Source organism: Spinacia oleracea, chromosome 1 (assembly GCF_020520425.1).
Source record: "Spinacia oleracea cultivar Varoflay chromosome 1, BTI_SOV_V1, whole genome shotgun sequence".
Lineage (NCBI taxonomy): Eukaryota > Viridiplantae > Streptophyta > Magnoliopsida > Caryophyllales > Amaranthaceae > Spinacia > Spinacia oleracea.
This window is the reverse complement of record NC_079487.1, coordinates 84381714-84387713: the sequence shown is the minus strand read 5'-3', so window position 1 is coordinate 84387713 and position 6000 is coordinate 84381714.

Sequence of the window (6000 nt, the reverse complement as noted above, 5' to 3'; positions counted from 1 at the left end):
CGATTCTGGCAATATTTCCATTTCCGATAATATTTTCCGATACGTACCATGTTTCCGTTTCCGGCAACATCTACGACTTGGATAATATTTATATTTCCGATACGATCCATATTTCCGTTTCCGGCAATATCATCGTTTCCGGAGTATTCATTTCTTGCCTGTGACGATCTCAGCTCCCACTGAAACCAAGATCCGTCGATTCCGAATATCCATAGATGGAGTATCTAATGCCATTAAATACTTGATCCGTTTACGTACTATTTGTGTGACCCTACGGGTTCAGTCAAGAGTAAGCTGTGGATTAATATCATTAATTCCACTTGAACTGAAGCGGCCTCTAGCTAGGCATTCAGCTCACTTGATCTCACTGAATTATTAACTTGTTAATTAATACTGAACCGCATTTATTAGACTTAACATAGAATGCATACTTGGACCAAGGGCATTATTTCCTTCATATATACCATTCACCCATTCATTATCATGAATGGCCCACATAGCTGGTTAGTAAAACACATTATGCATCACGTAAACATTTGCAGCAATTAATCAAGGGCACCAATAATCTACCAATTATTCAGTCCTTATTAATTCTAATCAAGTTGTTTTAACCTTAAGGATTTGTAGACCTAATCAAGAGTTTATGACTAAAAGCGCTCCCACTTAAACCAATAAATTCATATGCTTTACTAATTTTAAACATAAAAATGTATTTCTAGTCTAACCGGAAACATACAAATTTAATTAAAATTTAAAGCTCATATAAATTTATAATTGAATCCAAAAAGTTTAACTTAATTTCAGTCGTATTTAAATTAATTCATGATTTTATTTTTAGTAAAATAATTAGAATAAATAAAATTTATTATAATTACAATATTCAAAATTAAAATCCAAGAAAATAATTTAAATTATTAATTTTAAAATTAATTAAAATTACGTAAACTGAAAATTTCAAATTAAAATTTCAAAACGATCTAATCGCAACGCAAACACCTCACGCATCGCACGCCCATGGGCCACACGCACACAGCCATCGCTGGCCATGTGCGCGCAGCCCATGCGCTGCGTCGCTTAGCTGCTGCTGCTATCCTTCGCAAGCCATCGCGCGAGCTGGTGCTCGCTGCGCGCGCGACAACGCTCGATGCACGCGAGCTAGCGCTCGCTGCGCGCGCTTGCCAGCGCTCGCTTGCCAGCGCTCGCTGCGCGCGCTCGCCAGCGCTCGCTGCGCGCGCTCGCCAGCGCTCGCTGCGCGCGCTCGCCAGCGCTCGCTGCGCGCGCTCGCCAGCGCTCGCTGCGCGCGCTCGCCAGCGCTCGCTGCGCACGCTCGCCAGCGCTCGCTTTGTGCGAGCCAGCGCTCGCTGCGCGAGGCATCGACGCTGGGCGCAGCACTCGTGGCACAGAAGCTTGCGCTCGCTGCGCGCGAGGCCGCGCGCGCTTACGCGAGGCAGTGCGCGTTGTGGCGCAGCTCGCTTGCTGCCCACACGCGACTGCCGTGCCTTGCCTTCGCCCATGCCCATTCGTCCATTGCTCATAGCCCACGACGCAAGGCAGGGCTGCTGCCTTGTGCTCGTGCACCATGGCCTTGCTCATTGCATTCGTGCCGCATGGGCGACGAGCTCCCTTGCTCGTCGTCACATGCCCGCACTATACAACACCCCTTAAGGGTAACACGTAGCGTCCATTGCTTTGTGCGTGCAAGTTATACGAACGAATCGCATAAAATTTAAAATTTATATTTAAAATTAATGACAAATTAATAAATAATATTAATTTCATAATTTTAGGGCGAAAAATCGAAAATTTATTATTCAATTGATTTCCGATTAACATGGATTCAAGTCTAGGTCATAAAAATTTAAAATTTATCATAAATTTACAATTTTTATGGTGGTTTTTAATCATAGGTATCTAATTAAATTATAATTAATTATGAAAATCAAATTAATTCTAAATTATTCTAATTTTAAACAAATTAATCATAATTACAAATTAGATTGCATAATTAACAAGGCTAGGCATTCAAACTTGTTAAACATATACAGTAGGTCAATCAAAAATTCAAGATTTATCAACAAGAATCGCAAATATTTAATTTAACATCTTAAATTTACAAAATTTTGCATTCGAAAAACTAAAACCTTCGAAAAGTCATAGTTAGGCTTCGAATTTGAGAATTCTGGGTTCGGCCGAAAATTACTATTTTTGTCAAAATTTTAGAATGCCTTTTACATGTGGAATTGACACAAAAATCACTCGATTTGGATGAGTAACGAAGAAACTGCCGAAAAACTGCGTACGTATAATTAAATAAACGCAATTTGCAATTAATTAACAATTACGAAAATTAATCACCCCTTTTAATTCTTGCAAATTTGTAATATTTAACCATGTTCATGCAATTTAGATTATGAAAATAATAAGAGGCTCGTGATACCACTGTTAGGTTATGATACATATGACAATTCATAAATCATGCGGAAACAACCATTTAGCCAGGAATACATATTATTTACACATAATCATATAGCATAGTTTAGATGCATACTCTTTGTTGCGTGCCTTCCCTAGCTGCGCCCGAACCGAACAAGAACAAGTCTTTAGGACTCCAAGTGTCGTCCCTCCGTAGATAGTCCACAGCACGTCCGGATCCGCCTTAAGATTGACCAACTAGAATCGCCCTTAAGGTACTAATAATTTTCGGCACTTTTAAGCAAGATGTGTGACTGAATTTTTCTCTCAAAAACTCAATTTGAATACTTGAAAACTCGTTATAAATTGTGAACCCAGGCCACATATTTATAGGGGTATGGAAAGAGAATTGGAATCCTACTAGGATACGAATTAATTAAATTAGAATCCTAGTGGAACTCTTATTTAATTAATTTATCTTTTAGGATTAGGAATTTAATCATTAAACGAATCCTATACGCTTTAGGTTTCGTATGTGAACACAAACACATACGCACGCACAGCAGCCCACGAGGGGCGCCATGCGCGCGCGCGCACAGCCCGAGCAACGCAGCCCCAATTGCCACGAAGCCCACGACTGTCGCAGCCTTGGGCGCGCGCTGGGCCTGCCTTGCGGTGGGCCTGGCGCAGCCTTGGGCTTGCGTGTTGTGGCGCGCGTTTCCCTTGCTGGACGTGGGCCTGGCTTCGTGCTGGGCCTTCGTCTAGCAAGCTCGTCCGATGCTAATTCGTACGACGCGCTTCCGATTAATTTTCCGATTCCGGAATTCATTTCCGATACGAACAATATTTAACATTTCCGATCCCGGAATTAATTTCCGTTTCGAACAAATATTTAATATTTCCGTTTCCGGAATTATTTTCCGATTCCGATAATATTTCCGATTCAGACAATATTTCCGTTTCCGGCAATATTTCCGATTCCGGCAATATTTCCATTTCCGATAATATTTTCCGATACGTACCATGTTTCCGTTTCCGGCAACATCTACGACTTGGATAATATTTATATTTCCGATACGATCCATATTTCCGTTTCCGGCAATATCATCATTTCCGGAGTATTCATTTGCTTGCCTTTGACGATCTCAGCTCCCACTGGAACCAAGATCCGTCGATTCCGAATATCCATAGATGGAGTATTTAATGCCATTAAATACTTGATCCGTTTACGTACTATTTGTGTGACCCTACGGGTTCAGTCAAGAGTAAGCTGTGGATTAATATCATTAATTCCACTTGAACTGAAGCGGCCTCTAGCTAGGCATTCAGCTCACTTGATCTCACTGAATTATTAACTTGTTAATTAATACTGAACCGCATTTATTAGACTTATGCATACTTGGACCAAGGGCATTATTTCCTTCATGCCTAGACTTGTTAATTATGAAGGAAATATGTCATTCACCCAAGGTGCATTAAGTCTAATACCAAGGTTCAGATTAATTGCGAACAATTAATTCAGTGAGATCAAGTGATCGGAACAGCTAGTTGGAGCAATGCTTCCGATCAGTGAATTCTAATGGATATTGAACTCACAACTTACTCTTGACTGAACCTACAAGGTCACACCAATGACACGTAACAGATCACCGGATTAAATGAATCGGAAATTCATTTAATAGCTTTTCGGGATTTAAGTTGGAAACGCATTATACGATACGACCTTGCATCGGAATCGTATATCGTATCGCGAATATTCGTAAGCTAGGCGAAACGAATAAATCGTATCGTACGACGGTGATTCGTCGTATACGAAACGATAAATAATATATCGGAAATATATTAAACGCGGATACGAGGAGCGGCCCACGAGCCGAGTGCACGAAGCACTCAAGGCCCATGGGCGCGCGCGCTAGGCAAGCAAGCAAGGCGACACAACAGCGCTGGCCCATGGCCGAGCAGCTGTGTGCACGCGCGGGCCAAGACCACGACACAGCAGCAGCAGCGCGGCCCACGGCTCAGCTCGCTGTGCGTGTCCGTGTGATGCTGCGCGGGCTTGCTAGCCGGCCTTGCCTTATGGCTTGGTCGGTTAGTAAGGTTATGAAAATAACCTTATGACCTAATTTCCAACAACTGCAATCACAATTCCGATTATACACAACCCTAGGAGAAAACAGAGAACCCTAATTCTCTCTGTGCCTCCATCGTGTGTTCATCCCAAAAAGCAAATCTCTTGATCGATTGTCTAATCTACGATAATCAAGACGGATCTGATCGTGTCGGTGAACCAAGTAGAGGAACGAAAAGTGGAGTTCTTTGTTCGTGTTCGTTGACGGATTATTGTGGAAAACACGCCTCGAATGTAAGTTTGCTTAATCTGTGCTTTATACATGTTTCCTGGCTTTGGGGATTGTTCCGCACATGTTATTATGTTTAACTGTATTCCCCTACAGTGGTATCATGAGCCTTATGTATTCAAAGGATGAATTAGCATGATTATTATTGTTTTTGCATCTGTCGAAATTTTAGGAATTTTTGTTGATTTTTCGGAATTTTTTCGAATTATGGGATTAATAGCGAAATTGGCAGTTCCCAAATAAAAAATATTCGCTTTTTCGATTTTTAAAACCCTAATCTGATGGAAAACGATTTTCTAAGATCAACTCATGAGAATAGAATTGCGAAAACAGGCCTCGAAGCATCAATTTTTGGGCGTTTTTGTTAATTTTTTATTAAAAATTAAATGTGTCAGACAGTAATTCAATTAAAAGGTCAACCTAAACTACTCAGAATTTCTTGAAATTTAGACACAATGTTTCTGCGTACATTTTTGATCTATGGTAAAATTTTCAGATTTTTGCGATAAGTATAAACCCTAATTTTTCCTTTCCCCAATTCGTAAAATTTACAAGCCTAATTGATTTTTAATTAATTATGGATTAATAATTCGGTTAATTGGGAAAGGGGGTATAATTTCATGGGTCAGTGGCTAATTTTAAAAATTATTGGATTAAAATTTTGAATGGTTTCGTTAATTTTAATCACACTTAAACCAATTTATTAATAATCTGAAATTTAATTGTTTATGAACGATGTAAAATTTTGGATTTTGTTAATTAAAGGTTCAAATTTTAAAGTTGATTCGATCGTTCTTAAAAGTTTGAATATTGTTAGCCCTTGATTTATTAAATTTACGAAATTGGATTGTCGTTAAAGTTTATTAAATCGTTAAAAATCGTTGTTTTTCGAAAAATTAAATCGTAACTTTTTTTTTGAAAAATAAAATTAATGCAAGTTCGTGAATTAAAATTTAATTTTAATTAGGTTGGTCCGTTTTACGAACCAAAAACACGAACATGGGCATGATGGAAGTATGGCTCGTCGAGCCATACGAGGCCGTTATGCGAGCCGTGCCATGCGACACGGGCAGCAGCACGAGCTGCGTGCCTCGTGCGCGCTAGGCAAGGCAGGGGCAGGCGATGCTTGCGGGGCTGCGACGAAGCGAAGCGCGATGCAAGCGACGTTGAGCACCCACGATGCACAACACACACGCAACGCAGGGCAGCTGTGCTGCGGGTACGCGATGCG